The sequence below is a fragment of the Lithobates pipiens genome, unplaced genomic scaffold, assembly GCF_037356315.1.
Source record: "Lithobates pipiens isolate NorthernLeopardFrog02 unplaced genomic scaffold, aLitPip1_a1.2 Scaffold_19, whole genome shotgun sequence".
In the NCBI taxonomy this organism is placed as follows: Eukaryota; Metazoa; Chordata; class Amphibia; order Anura; family Ranidae; genus Lithobates; species Lithobates pipiens.
In genome coordinates, this window is record NW_027507764.1 from 519,165,257 (window position 1) to 519,190,084 (window position 24,828).

A 24,828-nucleotide genomic window follows, 5' to 3' on the forward strand; every position below is an offset into this window, starting at 1 on the left:
GTCAGGGGACAAATGCGGAAAAATCTTAGCCAGGTCGGTAAATGAGTTAAATCTGCCTCTTACATACCACAGTTGATAGATGAGAATGGCCAGAGGGCCTCTACCCCAACCCAAATAGCCAAAGTCTTTGAAAAATGTTACTCTGATCTCTACAACCTGCCCGATTCAGGGTCTGGACAGGACAATATAGACAGATATGTAACCGGTTCTGGTCTACCAACCCTCTCATCGGAATCACGGGAGTACTTGGAGGACCCGATCACACTGGAAGAAGTCCAGATGGCCGTGGGACCTCCGAAGGTGGGCAAGGTTCTGGGCCCTGACGGATATACCGCACAATACTATAAGACCTTCCTCCCTATTCTCGGCCCGCGCTTGGTGAATTTATTTAAAACTCTGAGCTCGAATGGTGATTTTCCTGAGGATACCCTTAGAGCCCACATCTCGTTGATACCTAAGGAGGGCAAAGACCCGGGCCTATGTGGGAGCTACAGACCCATTTCCCTCCTAAATTCGGTCCTAAAACGATTCTCTAAAATCCTCGCCACGTGATAGGCACAGCACTTGCAGTCCCTTATACATATTGACCAGTTAGGTTTTATTCCCACCAGGTAAGATAGGGACAACACCATTAAGGTGCTTACCCTGGTCCATAAAGCAAAGTCATCTGGGACCCCTTGTCTTTTCGTGAGTACTGATGCCGAGAAGGCTTTTGATCGGGTCAAATGGACATTCATGTTCTCGGTCCTTCGCCATATAGGTCTGAGTGAACGGATGCTGGCATGGATAAGTAAGATATACTCACGCCCTTCAGCTCAACTCAAAGCGAATGGGGTGCTCTCATCTCCCCTTGACATCGGGAATGGGACCAGACAGGGTTGCCCCCTTTTGCCCCTATTATTCGCACTGTGATTGGAACCCTTTCTCTCCACAATTCGACAAAACTCAGACATAACGGGACTCCAAATGGGTACTATTGACTGCAAGATATCTGCCTACGTGGATGACATGCTGTTCTCGCTGACGAATCCCAGAGTTTCCTTGCCAAATCTCCTTCAGGAATTCCAGATATACGGGATACTTCTTGAAATCAGAGGCCATGGGGGTCGCAGTCCCCCCGCAAACGTTACTAGACTTGCAGTCCAATTTTCGATTTAAATGGACCCATACAGCACTTCCCTGGCCCCCACGCATTCATAATCCTTACCGACCTTTCCCTCCGCTGCTCACAGGAACACACTGGATGACTTGTCTAATTAACCAACTTGTACAAGACACCACTGTCCTCCTGTCTGACACCAGTCCCCTTGGAGGCTTTACCCCTCACTGTTTGGGTGGTCCCTGCCTCCCCCTGGATGCTCCACATATACCCCGACGACATTGTCAGAGGGGCAACACTTGACAGGACACGGGGCTGTCATGCTGGTGGCATCTCCCATTGGAAGAAGGGATGAGGGCCCCAACCCCTTGGCAGCAGGTTCTTTCATGTACAGACCAGGGCGGCTCATCTTCCCTTCTGGAGTCTTGACCTTAGAGGGGGGAGTTGCACTTTGGGGGGTCTGAGTGATACCTAGTGCGCTGTACTGGAAGGGCTTGACATTCCCGCATATGTGTCCCCTCTCCCTGGTTGCGCCCCTCGTCCCCCACCCTCTGGCCCCACCTACTCTTTGCTGACATTGCCTTCTGCAGCTTTCGGGGACACCCTGGATGACTTATTTATTGAGCCTATTGGTACGAGACACTGCTTCCCTCCAGTTTGACTCTGGACCCCCCTGGAGGATTTACCCCTTACTGTTTGGGAGGTCCCAGCCTCCCTCTGGATGCTCTACACAGCCCCCGATGGCGATGCAGGAGAGACACTAATTGGCGGGCCCCAGAACTGCTGCTCGGGTGAAGTCTCCCGTTGGATGGAGGGATGGTGGCCCCAGCCCCTTGCCTGCCGGATTCTCCATGCACCGACCAGGGCTGCTCCTCTTTCATCTTGATGTGGTGACCATGGAGGGGAGGAGTTGAAACTTATGGGGTCCGGGTGGTTGCTGGTGTGAGTGCGCTAAAGGACTTGACATTTCCACATGTTTGTCCCCTCTCCCTTGTTGCCCCCCCTTCCCTCCCCCCTTCCCTCCCTTACCTTCTTCCCTTCCCTCCCCCCTTCCCTCCCCCCTTTCCCCCCCCCCTTTCCCCCTTTCCTCCCTCTTTTCCCCCTTCCCTCCCCCTTTTCCCCAAGGGCGTGGAAGGAGGAGAGGGGGTAAGGAGAGGACAATCTGCCAAAGGGAGAAATGCGTTTGTTCGGGGGCTGCATGTACTTTTGGGGTATGGGATGGGAGGTGGTGGATCCCATTCTGTGATGCCTTTTCTGTTGTGACGGGCTCCCTCGTGCATGCCTATGTTTAGGGCGAGCTGAGGAGACCCCTCAGTGCTGACAGTTCTATGCTCTACCTCTGTTTTGATTATACTATTGTTTTTTGGTTCTTTAATGTTACTGATTGTCTTTTATTTCCATACTGGTATCAGACGTGACATTTACCACTGCCGGGACTGGGGGGACTGGGATCCGGGGGCTCCCTCTCCGACCTGTCTACCCACCAACCCAAGTAGGACGGCGCTTTAAACCCAGTGTACATCTGGTAAGCGCTATAGCATAATTGTGCTGTTTTAGTATACAATTCCTGTACTGTTGAGTGCGGACAACCCTTAATTTCCCTCTCACCTTGGGGTTGAGGTGCCCGGCCTTTTTTCCCCCTTACCTTTCCTTCCATTTGCCCTTCCTTTCTCCCCCTTAGTTCCCGCCATCCATTACCTACCCAATACCTACCTTGGTTCAACTTTCTTTGCTTTTCTCTGACGTCCCCCTTCCCCTCCCCGAGGAGCGATGGCAGACTCAGTCAAGGTCACCTCTCTAAGGAACTAAGGAAAGGTTAGGGGACTGAACTCCTCTGAAAAACTGTGAATCCTCCTGTGAGAACTGAAGACTTCCTGTACTGATGTGGCCTTTATACAAGAAACACATTTAAAAAATACTAGCCTCCCCTTTCTACGGTCAAGATCCTTCCCTAAGGATCTTAGGGGGTTCCTTCTCATCTCCAGGTCAGGAGTCGGTGGGTTCTACTCTCACAGCGGTAACTTACCGGTTACTTACAGTTGGCATTTGGGCATACGTAATTTCATGGATGGGATCTTTACCTTCCCTTTTCCACCTATACTTGTGTCTTTTTGCCCTCTTTTCAGGCATACTGACCGTCCAGGCCATGGCACACCTTAGGCCTTGGTTCTTAAGTAATATCGCATTTCCCACTTGAAGACTTGAAGAGTGTGCTCTACACACTCTACTAACCCGTTCTCTAAGACCAAGGGAATCTCTATTCTGATCTCTAGCAGGCTCCCCTCGGTTCTCCAGGATTCTCTGGTGGACCCTGGGGGCCGATATCTTTTTCTTAGGGGCCACATTGGGGAGCTCCTTTTTACATTTGCACTGTGTACTCTCCCAATGATCACCAAGACACATTCCTCAGAACTACCCTGCACAGATTATGTGACTTTCGGGAGGGCCAGTTGATATTAGGTTGGGACTTTAATGTCCCCTTTCGCAATCGGTTGACACTTCTGCCTCTTGCTCCTCGCTCCTCATTTCCTCTAGAAAGCGGATTACTAAGTGTTTACTGAATGACCAATTAGTTGATGTCTGGTGTCTGCAACACTCCGGGGAAAGGGACTACTCTTTTTGCTCTTCCTCTCACAAATCATACTTGAGGATAGGCTTCTTCTTGATTCCACATGACCAACTGCACTTGGTGAGCTCTTCCTCCATCGGCCATATTACTTGGTCCGACCACGCTCCTGTAGCCCTTACCTACACCCTCTCTAGGAACCCCTCACCTAAGTCTCTATTCTTGCACCTTAATGAGAGCCTCCTCCAGATACCGGAAGTTTTAGCAGATGTGACCAGGGAATTGGACCTTTATTTCCAAGAAAACTAAACGCAGGACTGCGACCCGGGGATAATTTGGGAGGCTCACAAGTCAGTACTCCGCAGGGTACTTATCATCTTAGCCAGGTCGGTAAATGAGTTGAAATCTGCCTCTTACATACCACAGTTGATAGATGAGAATGGCCAGAGGGCCTCTACCCCAACCCAAATAGCCAAAGTCTTTGAAAAATGTTACTCTGATCTCTACAACCTGCCCGATTCAGGGTCCGGACAGGACAATATAGACAGATATGTAACCGGTTCTGGTCTACCAACCCTCTCATCGGAATTACGGGAGTACTTGGAGGACCCGATCACACTGGAAGAAGTCCAGATGGCCGTGGGACCTCCGAAGGTGGGCAAGGTTCTGGGCCCTGATGGATATACCGCACAATACTATAAGACCTTCCTCCCTATTCTCGGCCCGCGCTTGGTGAATTTATTTAATACTCTGAGCTCGAATGGGGATTTTCCTGAGGATACCCTTAGAGCCCACATCTCGTTGATACCTAAGGAGGGCAAAGACCCGGGCCTATGTGGGAGCTACAGACCCATTTCCCTCCTAAATTCGGTCCTAAAACGATTCTCTAAAATCCTCGCCACGTGATAGGCACAGCACTTGCAGTCCCTTATACATATTGACCAGTTAGGTTTTATTCCCACCAGGGAAGATAGGGACAACACCATTAAGGTGCTTACCCTGGTCCATAAAGCAAAGTCATCTGGGACCCCTTGTCTTTTCGTGAGTACTGATGCCGAGAAGGCTTTTGATCGGGTCAAATGGACATTCATGTTCTCGGTCCTTCGCCTTATAGGTCTGAGTGAACGGATGCTGGCATGGATAAGTAAGATATACTCACGCCCTTCAGCTCAACTCAAAGCGAATGGGGTGCTCTCATCTCCCCTTGACATCGGGAATGGGACCAGACAGGGTTGCCGCCTGTCGCCCCTATTATTCGCACTGTGATTGGAACCCTTTCTCTCCACAATTCGACAAAACTCAGACATAATGGGACTCCAAATGGGTACTATTGACTGCAAGATATCTGCCTACCTGGATGACATGCTGTTCTCGCTGACGAATCCCAGAGTTTCCTTGCCAAATCTCCTTCGGGAATTCCAGATATACGGGATACTTCTTGAAATCAGAGGCCATGGGGGTCGCAGTCCCCCCGCAAACGTTACTAGACTTGCAGTCCAATTTTCGATTTAAATGGACCCATACAGCACTTCCCTGGCCCCCACCCATTCATAATTCTTACCGACCTTTCCTTCCGCTGCTCACAGGAACACACTGGATGACTTGTCTAATTAACCAACTTGTAAAAGACACCGCTATCCTCCTGTCTGGCACCGGTCCCCTTGGAGGCTTTACCCCTCACTGTTTGGGTGGTCTCTGCCTCCCCCTGGATGCTCCACATATACCCCGACAACATTGTCAGAGGGGCACCACTTGACAGGACACGGGGCTGTCATGCCGGTGGCATCTCCCATTGGAGGAAGGGATGATGGCCCCAACTCCTTGGCAGCAGGTTCTTTCATGTACAGACCAGGGCGGCTCATCTTCCCTTCTGGAGTCTTGACCTTAGAGGGGGGAGTTGCACTTTGGGGGGTCTGAGTGATACCTAGTGTGCTGTACTGGAAGGGCTTGACATTCCCGCATATGTGTCCCCTGGTTGCGCCCCTCGTCCCCCACCCTCTGGCGCCCACCTACTCTTTGCCGACATTGCCTTCTGCAGCTTTCGGGGACACCCTGGATGACTTATTTATTGAGCCTATTGGTACGAGACACTGCTTCCCTCCAGTTTGACTCTGGACCCCCCTGGAGGATTTACCCCTTACTGTTTGGGTGGTCCCAGCCTCCCTCTAGATGCTCTACACAGCCCCCGATGGCGATGCAGGAGAGACACTAATTGGCGGGCCCCAGAACTGCTGCTCGGGTGAAGTCTCCCGTTGGATGGAGGGATGTCGGCCCCAGCCCCTTGCCTGCCGGATTCTCCATGCACCGACCAGGGCTGCTCCTCTTTCATCTTGATGTGGTGACCATGGAGGGGAGGAGTTTAAACGTATGGGGTCCGGGTGGTTGCTGGTGTGAGTGCGCTAAAGGACTTGACATTTCCACATGTTTGTCCCCTCTCCCTTGTTGCCCCCCCTTCCCTCCCCCCTTCCCTCCCTAACCTCCTTCCCTTCCCTCCCCCCTTCCCTCCCCCTTTCCCTCCCCCTTTTCCCCCCTTTCCCCCCTCTTTTCCCCCCTTCCCTCCCCCTTTTCCCCCGGGGCGTGGAAGGAGGAGAGGGGGTAAGGAGAGGACAATCTGCCAAAGGGAGAAATGCATTTGTTCGGGGGCTGCATGTACTTTTGGGGTATGGGACGGGGGGTGGTGGATCCCATTCTGTGATGCCTTTTCTGTTGTGACGGGCTCCCTCGTGCATGCCTATGTTTAGGGCGAGCTGAGGAGACCCCTCAGTGCTGACAGTTCTATGCTCTACCTCTGTTTTGATTATACTATTGTTTTTTGGTTCTATGATGTTACTGATTGTCTTTTATTTGCATACCGGTATCAGACGTGACATTTACCACTGCCGGGACTGGGGGGACTGGGATCCGGGGGCTCCCTCTCCGACCTGTCTACCCACCAACCCAAGTAGGACGGCGCTTTAAACCCAGTGTACATCTGGTAAGCGCTATAGCATAATTGTGCTGTTTTAGTATACAATTCCTGTACTGTTGAGTGCGGACAACCCTTAATTTCCCTCTCCCCCTGGGGTTGAGGTGCCCGGCCTCTTTTTCCCCTTACCTTTCCTTCCATTTGCCCTTCCTTTCTCCCCCTTAGTTCCCGCCATCCATTACCTACCCAATACCTACCTTGGTTAAACTTTCTTTGCTTTTCTCGGACGTCCCCCTTCCCCTCCCCGAGGAGCGATGGCAGACTCAGTCAAGGTCACCTCTCTAAACGTTAAGGGACTGAACTCCTCTGAAAAACGGTGGATCCTCCTGTGAGAACTGAAGACTTCCTGTACTGATGTGGCCTTTATACAAGAAACACATTTTAAAAATACTAGCCTCCCCTTTCTATGGTCAAGATCCTTCGCTAAGGTCTACCACTCTACTAACCCCTCCTCTAAGACCAAGGGAATCTCCATTCTGATCTCTAGCAGGCTCCCCTCGGTTCTCCAGGATTCTCTGGTGGACCCTGGGGGCCGATATCTTTTTCTTAGGGGCCACATTGGAGAGCTCCTTTTTACATTTGCCACTGTGTACGCTCCCAATGATCACCAAGACACATTCCTCAGAACTACCCTGCACAGATTATGTGACTTTCGGGAGGGCCAGTTGATATTAGGTTGGGATTTTATTGTCCCCTTTCGCCATCGGTTGACACTTCTGCCTCTTGCTCCTCACTCCTCATTTCCTCTAGAAATCGGATTACTAAGTGTTTACTGAATGACCAATTAGTTGATGTCTGGTGTCTGCAACACTCCGGATAAAGGGACTACTCTTTTTGCTCTTCCCCTCACAAATCATACTTGAGGATAGACTTCTTCTTGATTCCACATGACCAACTGCACTTGGTGAGCTCTTCTTCCATCGGCCATATTACTTGGTCCGACCACGCTCCTGTAGCCCTTACCTACACCCTCTCTAGGAACCCCTCACCTAGGTCTCTATTCTGGCACCTTGATGAGAGCCTCCTCCAGATACCGGAAGTTTTAGCAGATGTGATCAGGGAATTTGACCTTTATTTCCAAGAAAACTAAACGCAGGACTGCGACCCGGAGATAATTTGGGAGGCTCACAGTCAGTACTCCGTAGGGTATTTATCAGGCACGGGGTGCGCATCAAACGAACACGGAAGGAACAGCTTGCTAATCTGTTTTGTGAACTTGCCTCTGTGGAAGCGAAACATAAACATGCCCCGTCACGGACCTTAGAGATTGAATTGGGGACACTCTGTACCCAGATTACTGACCTACTCCATTATAAAGCGAAAGCGGCACTCCAGTTTTGTCGTAAACTGACGTAGGAGTCAGGGGACAAATGCAGAAAAATCTTAGCCAGGTCGGTAAATGAGTTGAAATCTGCCTCTTACATACCACAGTTGATAGATGAGAATGGCCAGAGGGACTCTACCCCAACCCAAATATCCAAAGTCTTTGAAAAATGTTACTCTGATCTCTACAACCTGCCCGATTCAGGGTCCGGACAGGACAATATAGACAGATATGTAACCGGTTCTGGTCTACCAACCCTCTCATCGGAATCACAGGAGTACTTGGAGGACCCGATCACACTGGAAGAAGTCCAGAAGGCCGTGGGACCTCCGAAGGTGGGTAAGGCTCTGGGCCCTGACGGATATACCGCACAATACTATAAGACCTTCCTCCCTATTCTCGGCCCGCGCTTGGTGAATTTATTTAATACTCTGAGCTCGAATGGGGATTTTCCTAAGGATACCCTTAGAGCCCACATCTCGTTGATACCTAAGGAGGGCAAAGACCCGGGCCTATGTGGGAGCTGCAGACCCATTTCCCTCCTAAATTCGGTCCTAAAACTATTCTCTAAAATCCTCGCCACGTGATTGGCACAGCACTTGTAGTCCCTTATACATATTGACCAGTTAGGTTTTATTCCCACAAGGGAAGATAGGGACAACACCATTAAGGTGCTTACCCTGGTCCATAAAGCAAAGTCATCTGGGACCCCTTGTCTTTTCGTGAGTACTGATGCCGAGAAGGCTTTTGATCGGGTCAAATGGACATTCATGTTCTCGGTCCTTCGCCATATAGGTCTGAGTAAACGGATGCTGGCATGGATAAGTAAGATATACTCACGCCCTTCAGCTCAACTCAAAGCGAATGGGGTGCTCTCATCTCCCCTTGACATCGGGAATGTGACCAGACAGGGTTGCCCCCTGTCGCCCCTATTATTCGCACTGTCATTGGAGCCCTTTCTCTCCACAATTCGACAAAACTCAGACATAACGGGACTCCAAATGGGTACTATTGAGTGCAAGATATCTGCCTGCGTGGATGACATGCTGTTCTCGCTGACGAATCCCAGAGTTTCCTTGCCAAATCTCCTTCGGGAATTCCAGATATACGGGATACTTCTTGAAATCGGAGGCCATGGGGGTCGTAGTCCCCCCGCAAATGTTACTAGACTTGCAGTCCAATTCTCGATTTAAATGGACCCATCCAGCACTTCCCTGGCCCCCACCCATTCATAATCCTTACCAACCTTTCCTTCCGCTGCTCACAGGAACACACTGGATGACTTGTCTAATTAACCAACTTGTACTCAGAGTCACTCTGTGGATGGTGAGGAAAGGAACAAAGAGCAACAAGGAAACAAAGACCTGAAGTGTGCCAAAGGTCACGTGGTCAGTATGCCTAAAAGGGGGCATACCCAAGTATGAAATGTAAAGAATGAAATTAAAAGAAAAAGGGAATGGGTGGGTGGGACACGAGAGCCGACGTCCAACGAGAAGGAGGCAGAGGAGGGCAGGCTTTATGCAGCCTGACTCCTCCTACAAATACAGGCTTACCCTGCGGTCAGCCTTTACACTTGTACTCAGAGTCACTCTGTGGATGGTGAGGAAAGGAACAAAGAGCAACAAGGAAACAAAGACCTGAAGTGTGCCAAAGGACACGTGGTCAGTATGCCTAAAAGGGGGCAAAAAATAACACAGTAGGAAGAAAGCTCAACAACCAGATGACCCAGTGAATAACGTCTAACCTGGAGTGGCAGCAAATGAGTTATGCCTTTGCCGCAGAGAAGGAAACGCTAAGAAAGGCATTAGCCCCTCCCCTAGCTTCAGGAACCACAAGGCCAGCTATAGCACCCCCTTGAGCCCAACCCAGCGACCAACGCAAGATAAACGAAACCCACAATGGAAAGTCAGCTAAGCACAGCAGGGAGTCCCCACCCCTGGAGACCTGGATGGCTTCAAACGGAAAAGCAGAAAATAAAACCACCTGACAGATCATTCATCATGAAATACTGGGACTTAACTGGATACGCCCAGAAAGTGCTGAAGGCTGATACCAGCTGGAGGAGGCAAAAAAAGGAAACTAAAACAAAACAGAAAAGCAAAAAGGAACTAGATGTTTCACCATCAGGACTGGAAACCTAACCTGGAAACATGCCAAGCAGTGTCACGGGCCTTCCTGGAATTTAAAACAAAACCCAATGATCAAGGCTGCAGTGCCAACCAAATGGAAACCAATCTACCACATCTGGAACTGAAAAGAAAGTGCGTAACTGGAACCTGCTTCTGAGACCCGAGCCTACAGATACTTGCCCGGGCCCCGTGATCCACGAAAGTCCCTGAGCCAGTAGAAACTGTGGATCAGTGAAAACTGACTAACCAAACTTTCCATACCCCAGGGCAACTCCTGGCCGGACGCAGCTAGGAAATTAAAATAAATAGTGAGGAATGGCACCCAACTGATCAGGAACACAACTAGCGAGAGAATCGTGATCAGACAAAAAATACCTGCGACAAGAACGAAACCTGTGATAAGGAAACGTGACTGAACGAAAACATAAGTAGCGTGAACTGATCACCGTGAGCGGCTTAAGAACCGCGGTTGCTAGAAAACACGACCTGCCTAGGAAATGCAGGTTGCACAAGAAACGCAAATCGATGAAAAACACAAGAGAGAAACCCTGGGGGGTACACAAGAGAAAAGAAAAGCATAAGACACGAAACGTGCGGCATATAGGAATATGTAAGAAACACGAGAAAAGGCAAGAAAACACGAGAAACAAAAGAAACATGGGAAACGCGAGAAGATGCATGAAACACGTAAATAGCATCAGACACGTACAATACATCCGACACTAACAAGCATGAGGAACGTAAAAAAGCCTGAGAATCATGAAATTACACAAGGGTAATGACATGAAAGGCATAAGACATGAAACGTGCGGCACATGGGAAATACGGAAGGAAACACAGGACAACACGTAAGGAAACATGTGAATACGTCAAAAACCATGGAAATACGCCAGAAAATGCTAGAAAAACATGGGGAAACGTCAGAAACAAGGGAAACACAAGAAGTTGCATCACGTAAATAACAGCCACGAACATTACATCCGATACGTGAATTGCATGAGAAACGTAAAAACCGGATAACCATAAATTTATGAGAACCATAAAAGCGTAAGAACTGTAAGTCGTTCAAAAACCGTCAACTGCCAGCAAAAACACACGAGAACGCAATTGTATGAGAAACCGTAAAATTGCATGGAAAACCATCAAATGTATGAGAAATACCAACTTCATATGTAAATCACATGAGAGACCTAAATCGCATGAAAAACAAAATTGCGTAAGAACCGTAACTTCATGAAACACCAATGTAACCGAAACGAGAACATGAGTGTATGAGAACGTTAAAACGAAACGAGAACATGAGTGTATGAGAACGTTAAAACAAAACGAGAACATGAGTGCATGAGAACGTAAAACGAAACAAGGACATGAGTGCCTGAGAACGCAAAATGAAACGAGGACATGAGTGCATGAGAACGTAAAACGAAACGTGGACATGAGTGCATGAGAACGTAAAACGAAACGAGGACATAAGAGCATGAGAACGTAAAATGAAACGAGGACATAACTGCATGAGAACGCAAAACATGAAATGCAAAACGCATGAAACGCAAAACGCCTAACGCTGGAAACGCGATAGAGAAACCTGGAAAGCTAGAGAAAACCTGGAAAGTGAGAGAAAACCTGGAAAGCGAGAGAAAAACCTGGAAAGCGAGAGAAACCATAAAAAAGCACGAGAAACCGTAGTTGCATGAACCGTCAACTGTACCACGGGAATACGTCAGAAAACGCTATAAAACATGGGGAAACATCAGAAACATGGGAAACGCAAGAAGTTGCGTGAGACACGTAAATTACATCTGATGCGTAAATTGCATGAGAAATTTAACATGCCTGAGAAGCATAAATTCATGAGAACCATAAATGCGTAAGAACTGTACATCGTTTAAAAACTGCCAACTGCCTGCGAAACGCACGAGAAACGTAATTGCATGAGAAACCGTAAAATTGCATGGAAAACCATCAATTGTATGAGAAACAACAACTTCATAAGAAAAATAAATCACATGAGAGACCCAAATCGCATGAAAAACAAAATTGCGTAAGAACCGTAAGCAACGTGCTTGAAACCAACAAGCATGAGAACGTCAAATCGAATGAGAACGGAAAACGAAACGAGAACATAACTGCATAAGAATGTAAACGAACGAGAACATAACTGCATGAAAACGTAAAACGAAACAAAAACATAACTGCATGAAAACGCAAATGCAAGAAACGCAAATGCAAGAAACGCAAATGCCTGAAGATGCAACTGCCTGAGAAACGCAACTGCCTAAAGATGCAACTGCCTGAGAAACGCAACTGCCTGAGAAACGCAACTGCAAGAAGATGCAACTGCCTGAGAAACGCAACTGCTTGAGAAACGCAACTGCATGAAAACGCAACTGCATGAAAACGCAACTGCCTGAGAAACGCAACTGCTCGAGAAAACGCAACTGCTCGAGAAAACGCAACTCCTCGAGAAACGCAACTGCTCGAAGATGCAAATGCATGAAAACGCAAATGCATGAAAACGCAAATGCATGAAAAACGCAACTGCAAGAAGATGCAAATGCATGACAACGTAACTGCTTTGAGAACGTGACCGCTATGAAAACGTGAATGGCCTGAGATCGGAAACGCATGGGACCGAATCGCATGGGAAAACCATAAAATGCACCAGAACGTAAACCTGCATGAGAAAACCGTGAATAGCACGAGAACATGAATGGCACGAGAATATTAATGTACGAGAATATTAATGCACCAGAACGCCACGTGGAGCTCTGGCGGGGGGGGCACGCCACGTGGAGCTCAAGCGGGGGGGGGGCACGCCACGTGGAGCTCAGGCGGGGGGCATGCCACGTGGAGCTCAGGCGGGGGGGCACGCCACGTGGAGCTCAGGCGGGGGGGCACGCCACATGGAGCTCAGGCGGGGGGGGTGGACACGCCACGTGGAGCTCAGGCGGGGGGTGGGCACGCCATGTGGAGCTCAGGCGGGGGGGTGCACGCCACGTGGAGCTCAGGCGGGGGGGGTGCACGCCACGTGGAGCTCAGGCGGGGGAGGGGTGCACGCCACATGGAGCTCAGGCGGGGGAGGGGTGCACGCCACGTGGAGCTCAGGCAGGGAGGGACTGCCACGCGGAGCCCAGGCGGGGTGGCGTCCTTCCCCCGGTGGAACACAGGGAGAAGAAGGAGGCGGGCGGGAGAAACGGTTCCCCCACAGCCACCCGGCAGGCTAACGCGTCCTTCCCCCGGCGGAATACCGGGAGAAGGGGGCGGGCGACAGAAGTATCACCCCCGCAGCCACCTGCGGACAAAACCCCCCCTCTGCAGGTGAAGCATTCCCCCCTCCCACCGGGAGAAGCGGGCGGACGGGAGAAGCGGCTCCCCCGCAACCACCCGTGGAGCTCAGGCGGGGGAGGGGAGGCCCGCCAGGTGGAGCCCAGGCAGGGCGCAGCAGACACCCCCCTCCCCCACGGCCCGGGGCAGCCAGAGGGAGACGGGCGGGAGAAGGCCTGTTTTATACAATCTGCACCAATTTATTACCTGTCATATTGGCTAATATTCATGATAGGAGCATAAGAGCTGTCACCCTCCCCCCCACGGCCCGGCAGCCAGAGGGAGGCGGCGGGAGAAGGCTCCCCTGTGGCAACCGACCGGCAGACAACCCCCTCCCCCGGCGGAACACCGGGAGAAGGGGGCAGGCAGGAGAAGTGGCAACCCCGCAGACAAAACCCCCCCCTCTCCAGGCGAAGCATGCTCCCCCCGGCGGAACAAGCACAAACTTGCTTCCAACCCCCGCCAGGCTGGAACACATGTGAGGGGAGAGGGGGAGCCGGTGGCGGCGGCTGAACAACTCCCCCTCACCAGGAGAAACCAGCCGGTACTCTGCACACGTGAGGGGGGGAAGGGGAGCCGGCGATGACCGCTCACCTCCCCCTTTCCAGGAGAACCGGCAGGCGCTCTGCACGTGAGTGGGGGGGGAGGGGGAGCCGGCGGCGGCCGATCACCTCCCTCTCCCCCCCAGGAGAAACGGCGGGCGCTCTGCACGTGAGAGGGGGGGAGCCAGCGTGGCCAAAAACCTCCCCTCCCCCCGCCAGGAGAATCAGCGGGTGCAAGCCCCCCAGTGGACAAACGCTCATAGCAGAATCACAGAGGGAAGCCTGGGAGAGAAAACCTCCCTCCCGCCGAGGCGGGCGGGAGAAAGCCTCCCCCGTGCAGACAGCCGCCGGCGGGTGAAGCGCGCCCCCCCCCCCCCAGCACCACACGGGGGGAAGCCTGTGGCTGGTACAGCGGGAGAAGGAGGCGGGTGGGCGACAAGGAGGAGCCTGAGACAGAAAACCCCCACCCCCCTCCCCTCCAGCAGAAGCAGCCGGAGAAGGAGGCGGGCGGGATGAAGCCTCCCCGTGCAGACAGACGCTGCCCCCCCACCCACAGATGCCCACAAACGGAGCTGGCGGGGCCAAAAGCACCCCGTCCATGAGCGCCAAAGCAGCAGAATGACATCCTCCTCCGACCCGCCGGAAGTGACGTCAGCCACACGAGAGCCGACGTCCAACGAGAAGGAGGCACAGGAGGGCAGGCTTTATGCAGCCTGACTCCTCCTACAAATACAGGCTTACCCTGCAGTCAGCCTTTACACTTGTAAAAGACACCGCTATCCTCCTGTCTGGCACCGGTCCCCTTGGAGGCTTTACCCCTCACTGTTTGGGTGGTCTCTGCCTCCCCCTGGATGCTCCACATATACCCCGACAACATTGTCAGAGGGGCACCACTTGACAGGACACGGGGCTGTCATGCCGGTGGCATCTCCCATTGGAGGAAGGGATGATGGCCCCAACTCCTTGGCAGCAGGTTCTTTCATGTACAGACCAGGGCGGCTCATCTTCCCTTCTGGAGTCTTGACCTTAGAGGGGGGAGTTGCACTTTGGGGGGTCTGAGTGATACCTAGTGCGCTGTACTGGAAGGGCTTGACATTCCCGCATATGTGTCTCCTCTCCCTAGTTGCGCCCCTCGTCCCCCACCCTCTGGCCCCCACCTACTCTTTGCCGACATTGCCTTCTGCAGCTTTCGGGGACACCCTGGATGACTTATTTATTGAGCCTATTGGTACGAGACACTGCTTCCCTCCAGTTTGACTCTGGACCCCCCTGGAGGATTTACCCCTTACTGTTTGGGCGGTCCCAGCCTCCCTCTGGATGCTCTACACAGCCCCGGTGGCGATGCAGGAGAGACACTAATTGGCGGGCCCCAGAACTGCTGCTCGAGTGAAGTCTCCCGTTGAATGGAGGGATGTCGGCCCCAGCCCCTTGCCTGCCGGATTCTCCATGCACCGACCAGGGCTGCTCCTCTTTCATCTTGATGTGGTGACCATGGAGGGGAGGAGTTTAAACGTATGGGGTCCGGGTGGTTGCTGGTGTGAGTGCGCTAAAGGACTTGACATTTCCACATGTTTGTCCCCTCTCCCTTGCTGCCCCCCCCTTCCCTCCCCCCTTCCCTCCCTTACCTCCTTCCCTTCCCTCCCCCCTTCCCTCCCCCTTCCCTCCCCCTTTCCCTCCCTCTTTCCCCCCTTTCCCCCCTCTTTTCCCCCCTTCCCTCCCCCTTTTCCCTCGGGGCGTGGAAGGAGGAGAGGGGGTAAGGAGAGGACAATCTGCCAAAGGGAGAAATGCATTTGTTCGGGGGCTGCATGTACTTTTGGGGTATGGGACGGGGGGTGGTGGATCCCATTCTGTGATGCCTTTTCTGTTGTGACGGGCTCCCTCGTGCATGCCTATGTTTAGGGCGAGCTGAGGAGACCCCTCAGTGCTGACAGTTCTATGCTCTACCTCTGTTTTGATTATACTATTGATTTTTGGTTCTATGATGTTACTGATTGTCTTTTATTTGCATACCGGTATCAGACGTGACATTTACCACTGCCGGGACTGGGGGGACTGGGATCCGGGGGCTCCCTCTCCGACCTGTCTACCCACCAACCCAAGTAGGACGGCGCTTTAAGCCCAGTGTACATCTGGTAAGCGCTATAGCATAATTGTGCTGTTTTAGTATACAATTCCTGTACTGTTGAGTGCGGACAACCCTTAATTTCCCTCTCCCCCTGGGGTTGAGGTGCCCGGCCTCTTTTTCCCCTTACCTTTCCTTCCATTTGCCCTTCCTTTCTCCCCCTTAGTTCCCGCCATCCATTACCTACCCAATACCTACCTTGGTTCAACTTTCTTTGCTTTTCTCGGACGTCCCCCTTCCCCTCCCCGAGGAGCGATGGCAGACTCAGTCAAGGTCACCTCTCTAAACGTTAAGGGACTGAACTCCTCGGAAAAACGGTGGATCCTCCTGTGAGAACTGAAGACTTCCTGTACTGATGTGGCCTTTATACAAGAAACACATTTTAAAAACTACTAGCCTCCCCTTTCTACGGTCAAGATCCTTCGCTAAGGTCTACCACTCTACTAACCCCTCCTCTAAGACCAAGGGAATCTCCATTCTGATCTCTAGCAGGCTCCCCTCGGTTCTCCAGGATTCTCTGGTGGACCCTGGGGGCCGATATCTTTTTCTTAGGGGCTACATTGGAGAGCTCCTTTTACATTTGCCACTGTGTACGCTCCCAATGATCACCAAGACACATTCCTCAGAACTACCCTGCACAGATTATGTGACTTTCGGGAGAGCCAGTTGATATTAGGTGGGGACTTTAATGTCCCCTTTCGCCATCGGTTGACACTTCTGCCTCTTGCTCCTCGCTCCTCATTTCCTCTAGAACGCGGATTACTAAGTGTTTACTGAATGACCAATAAGTTGATGTCTGGTGTCTGCAACACTCCGGATAAAGGGACTACTCTTTTTGCTCTTCCCCTCACAAATCATACTTGAGGATAGACTTCTTCTTGATTCCACATGACCAACTGCACTTGGTGAGCTCTTCCTCCATCGGCCATATTACTTGGTCCGACCACGCTCCTGTAGCCCTTACCTACACCCTCTCTAGGAACCCCTCACCTAGGTCTCTATTCTGGCACCTTGATGAGAGCCTCCTCCAGATACCGGAAGTTTTAGCAGATGTGACCAGGGAATTGGACCTTTATTTCCAAGAAAACTAAACGCAGGACTGCGACCTGGGGATAATTTGGGAGGCTCACAAGTCAGTACTCCGCAAGGTACTTATCAGGCACGGGGCACGCATCAAACGAACACGGAAGGACCAGCTTGCTAATCTGTTTTGTGAACTTGCCTCTGTGGAAGCAAAACATAAACATGCCCCCTCACGGACCTTAGAGATTGAATTGGGGACACTCCGTACCCAGATTACTGACCTACTTCATTATAAAGCGAAAGCGGCACTCCAGTTTTGTCGTAAACTGACGTAGGAGTCAGGGGACAAATGCAGAAAAATCTTAGCCAGGTCGGTAAAGGAGTTGAAATCTGCCTCTTACATACCACAGTTGATAGATGAGAATGGCCAGAGGGCCTCTACCCCAACCCAAATAGCCAAAGTCTTTGAAAAATGTTACTCTGATCTCTACAACCTGCCCGATTCAGGGTCCGGACAGGACAATATAGACAGATATGTAACCGGTTCTGGTCTATCAACCCTCTCATCGGAATCACAGGAGTACTTGGAGGACCCGATCACACTGGAAGAAGTCCAGGGACCTCCGAAGGTGGGTAAGGCTCCGGGCCCTGACGGATATACCGCACAATACTATAAGACCTTCCTCCCTATTCTCGGCCCGCGCTTGGTGAATTTATTTAATACTCTGAGTTCGAATGGGGATTTTCCTGAGGATACCCTTAGAGCCCACATCTTGTTGATACCTAAGGAGGGCAAAGACCCGGGCCTATGTGGGAGCTACAGACCCATTTCCCTCCTAAATTCGGTCCTAAAACGATTCTCTAAAATCCTCGCCACGTGATTGGCACAGCACTTGCAGTCCCTTATACATATTGACCAGTTAGGTTTTATTCCCACCAGGGAAGATAGGGACAACACCATTAAGGTGCTTACCCTGGTCCATAAAGCAAAGTCATCTGGGACCCCTTGTCTTTTCGTGAGTACTGATGCCGAGAAGGCTTTTGATCGGGTCAAATGGACAATCATGTTCTCGGTCCTTCGCCATATAGGTCTGAGTGAACGGATGTTGGCATGGATAAGTAAGATATACTCACGCCCTTCAGCTCAAATTCAAAGCGAATGGGGTGCTCTCATCTCCCCATGACATCGGGAATGGGACCAGACAGGGTTGCCCCCTGTCGCACTGTCATTGGAACCCTTTCTCTCCACAATTCGACAAAACTCAGACATAACGGGACTCCAAATGGGTACTATTGAGTGCAAGATATCTGCCTACGTGGATGACATGCTGTTCTCGTTGAAGAATCCCAGAGTTTCCTTGCCAAATCTCCTTCGGGAATTCCAGATATAAGGGATACTTCTTGAAATCAGAGGCCATGGGGGTTGCAGTCCCCCCGCAAACGTTACTAGACTTGCAGTCCAATTTTCGATTTAAATGGACCCATACAGCCCTTAAGTATTTAGGTACTTACATTCCACCGGACATCGCGCGTACGTTTATGTTGAACTTCCCCCCACCCCTTGTCACTAAGATCTGCAGTTTGCTTCACGGGTGGCATTCTGGCCTCCATTCCTGGTTCAGGAGATGCAATCTCATTAAAATGAACATACTCCCTAAATGTACCTATCTTTTCCAAGCTCTCCTGATCCAAAGTCCAGTCCCGTTTTTTAAGCAAGCTCAATCCCTGCTCACTCAATTTAACTGGGCCCACAAAAATCCCAGACTTAAGTGGTCACAGCTGACATTGTCTAAACAACAGGGAGGGTTGGTTCTCCCTGACTTGCGATGCTATTACCTGGCCTCCCATCTGGGGCGTGTATTGGACTGGAATGGAAACAAACTTTCTAAGCTCTGGGTGCAACTAGGACAATCTTACTCCCGAATTCCGCTAAGAAGCGCCATGTGGTGCTATAAGGATTTACCCACAGAATTGACGTCACATCCCACTATAGGGGCTTCATTGAAAGTCAGTCACCTGATCGCTACCCAAAACACACTCACATCTTTGACTTCCCCCCTATTCCCTATACGTGACCATCCGAACTTTGAACCGGGGACCCACTTAGAAATTCCAACCTAGACCATGCGTCTAAATTCGTCATTGATGGAAAATGGCCTTCTTTCTCAACCCTAACAGATCCGACAGGGCTTTTCCAACTACCGTTTTGGAGAGCGGCGCAACAACATCATTTTCTCCATTCCATCCCCAATACTCAAACTTTCGCCCACCCTCAGACGGAGTTTGAGACTCTATGCAGGAGCGAAGGCCCTTTGGTCCACATTCTCTCTCAAACAGATCACCCACACTTAACCTGTCTGTCCAACTGGGAAAAGGACCTTAATTGCTCGTTTTCCCCAGCACAGAGACAACGCATTATCACTTTGGCTCTCAAAACCTCGCTGTGCACGAAGATACAGGAGACAAATTTTAAACTTCTCACCAGGTGGTATTTGACACCATCAAAGCTGCATAAATAATTCCCCTCTTCCTCGAACATATGCTGGAGGTGTGGAGAAGAAGAGGGCACGTTGCTCCACATTTTTTGGTCCTGCCCCAGCTTGGTGGACTTCTGGACAGAGATCCGATGCATAACACAAAAATTCTTGTACTTTATCCGTGCCTTGAATCATTATGATTGATGGAAGGCAGACTCACATTTGCGAAATATACCTGTATCAAGTATTGTTCAGCTGCATTTTGCTCTGTATTTCTCTGTTGCATTATGTACTCGGGGGACCGTCTTCCCCTGTTTGGAGAAAAAGAAAAAGAAGCCTACGACACCTGGTATTCCCAGGCGGTCTCCCATCCAGGCATTAACCAGGCCTGACCCTGCTTAGCCTCCAAGATCAGATGAGATGGAACAGATTTAGGGTGATGTGGCCGTAGCCAATATCTTCAGGCACTCTCAACTCTCTTGACAAATGCCAAGATGGTCACCTTGGGAACAAGCGGAAAAAAATAGGTCAACGGCAACAACATAACAAGAAGCCTACAGCATCTGGAAATCCCAGGCGGTCTCCCATCCATGGATTAAACTGGTCCCAACCCTGCTTAGCCTCTGAGATCAGATGAGATTGGGCTCTTTCAGGGTGATGTGGCCGTAGGAGATTTCTTCAGGCACTCTCAACCCTCTTGACTAACGCCAAGATGGTCACTTTGGGAAACAAACAAAAAAAAACAAGTTAACGCCAACAACATAAGAAGAAGTCTACAGCACCTAGTATTCCCAGGTGGTCTCCCATCCAGGTATTGACAAGGCCCGACCCTGTTTAGTCTCTGAGATCAGACGAGATCTGGTTCTTTCAGGGTTATGTGGCCATAGGCAAGCTCTTCAGGCACTCTCAACCCTCTTGACAAACACCAAGATGGTCACCTTGGTAAACAAACAAAACAAAAACAAGTCAACGCCAACAACATAAAAAGAAGCCTACAGCACCTAGTATTCCCAGGTGGTCTCCAATCCAGGTACTAGCAAGGCCCAACCTTGTGAAAAAAGACAGGTCAATGTCAACAACATAAAAAGAAGAATACGGCACCTGGTATTCCAACGCCATCTCCCATACAGGTACTAACTAGGCCCAACCCTTCCTAGCCTCAGAGATGAGAAGAGATAGGGCTCTTTCAGGGTGATGCTGCTGTAAGCGATCTCTTTGGGCACTCTCAACCCTCTTGACAAACGCCAAGATGGTCGCCTTGAGAAACAAGTGAAAAAAACAGGTCAAAGCCAACAACATAAAAAGAAGCCCAGGTATTGGGTATTACCAGGTATTGGGTATTGGTATGGTATTCCCAGGCGGTCTCCCATCCACGTACTAACAAGGCCAGACTCTTCTTAGCCTCCAACATCAAACGAGATCAGGTGGTTTCAGGGTGATGTGCCCGTAGGCAATCCCTTCAGGCACTTTCAACCCTCTTGACAAACGCCAAAATGGTCACCTTGGGAAACAAGCAAAAAAAAATGAAGTCAATGCCAACAACTTAAAAAAAAAGCCTATGGCATTGAGAAATCCCAGGCGGTCTCCCATCCAGGTACTAACCAGGTCCCAACCCTGCTTAGCCTCTGAGATCAAATGAGATTGGGCTCTTTCAGGGTGATGCAGCCATAGTAGATTTTTTTCAGGCACGTTCATCCCTCTTGACAAACGCCAAGATGGTCACCTTGGGAAGCAAACAAAAAATCAAGTCAACGCCAACAACATAAAAAGAAGCCTACAGCACCTAGTATTCCCAGGCGGTCTCCCATCCAGGTATTAACAAGGCGCGACCCTTTCTAGCCTCTGAGATCAGAGGAGATTGGGTGCTTTCAGGGTGATGTGCCCATAGACAATATCTTTGGGCACTCTCATCCCTCTTGAAAAATGCCAAGATAGTCACCCTGGGAAACAAGCGGAAAAAAACAGGTTAACACCACTAACATGAAAAGAAGAATACGGCACCTGGTATTGCAAGGCCGTCTCCCATTCAAGTACTAACTAGGCCCAACCCTTCTTAGCCTCCGAGATCAGAAGAGATAGGGTGCTTTCAAGGTGATGCTGCTGTAAGCGATCTATTTAGGCACTCTCAACCCTCTTGACAAATGCCAAGGTGATCACTTTGGGAAACAAGCGAAAAAAAACAGGTCAACACCAACAACATAAAAAGAAGCCTGCGGCATCTGGAAAACCCAGGTGGTCTCCCATCCAGGTACAAACCAGGCCCAACCCTGCATAGCCTCTGAGACCAGAAGAGATTGGGCGCTTTCAGGGTGTTGTGCCCGTAGGCAATTTCTTTGTGCACTCTCAACCCTCTTGACAAATGCCAAGATGATCACCTTGGGAAAAAAGGAAAAAAAAACAGGTCAACGCCGACAACATAATGAGAAGCCTACAGCACCTGGTATTCCCAGGCTGTCTCCCATCCAGGTACTAACCAGGCCCATCGCTGCTTAGCCCACGAGATCAGATGAGATTGGGCTCTGTCAGGGTGATTTGGCCGTAGGCACTCTCTTTGGGCACTCTGAAGCCTCTTGACAAAGGCCAAGATGCTCACCTTGGGAAACAAGCTAAAAAAAACAGGTCAAAGCCAACAACATAAAAAGAAGCCTACGGTATCCGGTATTCCCAGATGATCTCCCAATCAAGACACTAACCAGGCCAGATCCTTCTATGGCACCTGGTCTTTCCAGGCAGTCTCCCATCCAGGTACTAACCAGGCCTGACACTGCTTAGCCTCTGAAATCAGATGAGATCGGGTGCTTTCAGGGTGATGTGGCCGTAAGCGTTCTCTTCAAGACACGCCCAACCCTCTTGACAAACGCCAAGATGGTCGCCTTGAGAAACAAGTGAAAAAAACAGGTCAAAGCCAACAACATAAAAAGAAGCCTATGGCACCTGGTATTCCCAGGCGGTCTCCCATCCAGGTACTAACCAGGCCCGACACTGTTTAGCCTCCGAGATCAGACAAGATTGGGCGCTTTCAGGGTGATGGGGCCGTAGGTGATCTCTTCGGGCACTCTCAACCCTCTTGACAAATGCCAAGATGGTCACCTTGGGAAACAAGTGAAAAAAAAACCAGGTCAAGGCCAATAACATAAAAAGAAGCCTACGGCACCTGTTATTCCCAGACGTTCTCCCATCCTGGTATTAACCAGGCCTGACACTGCTTAGCCTCCGAGATCAGACAAGATCGGGTGCTTTCAGGGTGATGGGGCCGTAGGTGATCTCTTTGGGCACTCTCGACCCTCTTGTTAAACGCCAAGATGGTCACCTTGGGAAACAAGCAAAAATAAACAGGTCAACACCAACAACATAAAAAGAAGCCTACGGCACCTGGTATTCACAGATGGTCTCCCATACAGGTATTAACCAGGCCGTACACTGCTAGTATAAAAAGGGAAAACACTGCGCTATGGTTTGTGAAAAAATGGCCACAACGGCCACAACAGCAGCCAACACCAAAAACAAACAAAGTTCAACAGATAAAATAATAAAAATAGTGTAGCGCTTCAATAATAAATGTAATCAACACAAATTATAAAAATAATAATAACAAAACAGAAATCGCACAGAACCAAAATGCCTAGAAATGAAAGTCCAACATAAGGCACTCATTCAACTATGTTGATGGCGTAGGGGTGACCAAACCGTCACATAGATGGAAAATGGTGTACTGGACGAATGTGTTCATGCGGGTAAACTTGATTGTAAGCATCAAATGAAAAGTAGATAAATACTTCTTACCGGAGCAGTTGGACTCACACAGTCATATGACGGTTGAGTCTAAAAGGCTTGGGGTCACACTCTGGGACCGAAGACTGTAAGGAGAAAGGTCAGTTGAGCTGGTGGAGGAGCTCCAGGCGGTTGTAGGCTCAATGGTGGATCCTTTCAGATGGAACTTCAAAGGTCAAGGTAATCAAGCTCGGACGCAGCCCGTTGTACCAATACTCCAGCCTCCCCCGAATGGGGAGGGGGGGGTTTGTGAAGTTTTAAACCAAAGCAATGGAGAGAAGAAAAAAGAAAAAAAGGCTCCACATGGTGCGGGTCAAACGATATAAAAACGTTGGTTTATTGAAGTCAAAAGGTAATAAATGACTTGGTGATCACATAAAAAAACAAAATGAACTAAAAGCAATGTGGGGTACCAACAGCTCGCCCGACGCGTTTCGACATATGTGTCTTCAACTGGGGCATACACTGCTAGGCCTCTGAGATCAGATGAGATTGTGCGCTTTCAGGGTGATGTGGCCATAGGTGTTCTATTCAGACACTCTCAACCCTCTTAACAAATGCCAAGATGGTCATCTTGGGAAAAAAGTGAAAAAAAACAGGTCAACGCCAACAACATAGACCCTGGCGGTCTCCCATCTGACCCTGACCCTGCTTAGCCTCTGAGATCGGGCGCTTTCAGGGTGATGGGGCCTTAGGCGAACGCTTCGGGACATACTCAAAACTCTTGACAGATGCTAAAATGGTCACCTTGGGAAACAAGCGAAAAAAAAACAGGTCAAAGCCAACAATATAAAAAGATTCCTACGGCACCTGTAATTAGGTACTATCCAGGCTGGACCCTGCTTAGCCTCTGAGATCAGATAAGATCGGGCGCTTTCAGGGTGATGTGGCCGTAGGAGATTTCTTTGGGCTCTCTCAGCCCTCTTGACAAATGCCAAGATGGTCACCTTGGGAAACAAGCGGAAAAAAAAAACATGTCAACGCCAACAACATAAAAAGAAGCCTACGGCACCTGCTATTCCCAGTCGGTCTCCCTTCCAGTTACTAATCAGGCCCGACAATGCTTAGCCTCCGAGATCAGACAAGATCGGGCACTTTCAGGGTGATTTGGCCGTAGGCACTTTCTTTGGGCACTCTCACCCTCTTGACAAACGCCAAGATGGTCATCTTGGGAAACAAGCGAAAAAAAACAGGTCAACGCCAACAACATAAAAAATAGGATTTTTATATACAGCTTACCTGTAAATTCCTTTTCTTGAGAGTACATCACGGGACACAGGCGCTTCATTACATAGTGGGTTATATAGGCACCTCTGCTGATTGGACACTGGTTAACCCCAAATTAAGGACAATTCCTCCCCTATATAACCCCTCCCATATGGGGGGCACCTCAGTTTTGTATCAAAGCAATAGGAAACCACGTAAAACCCAAGAGGGGTGGGAGCCCTGTGTCCCGTGATGTACTCTCAAGAAAAGGATTTTACAG

At 50.2% G+C, this 24,828-nt stretch overlaps 6 pseudogenes; all 6 read right to left on the reverse strand.

Annotated features, from left to right (window-relative positions):
• Positions 1–20,341: 20,341 nt before the first annotated feature.
• LOC143998923 (5S ribosomal RNA) lies at positions 20,342–20,460 on the reverse strand (annotated as a pseudogene).
• A 1,536-nt stretch (positions 20,461–21,996) lies between these two features.
• Positions 21,997–22,115, reverse strand: LOC143998888 (5S ribosomal RNA; annotated as a pseudogene).
• A 160-nt stretch (positions 22,116–22,275) lies between these two features.
• On the reverse strand, positions 22,276–22,394 carry LOC143999381 (5S ribosomal RNA; annotated as a pseudogene).
• A 99-nt stretch (positions 22,395–22,493) lies between these two features.
• LOC144000107 (5S ribosomal RNA) lies at positions 22,494–22,612 on the reverse strand (annotated as a pseudogene).
• Positions 22,613–22,713: 101 nt separating this feature from the next.
• Positions 22,714–22,832, reverse strand: LOC143998803 (5S ribosomal RNA; annotated as a pseudogene).
• Positions 22,833–24,342: 1,510 nt separating this feature from the next.
• LOC143998555 (5S ribosomal RNA) lies at positions 24,343–24,461 on the reverse strand (annotated as a pseudogene).
• Between the last annotated feature and the right edge of the window lie 367 nt (positions 24,462–24,828).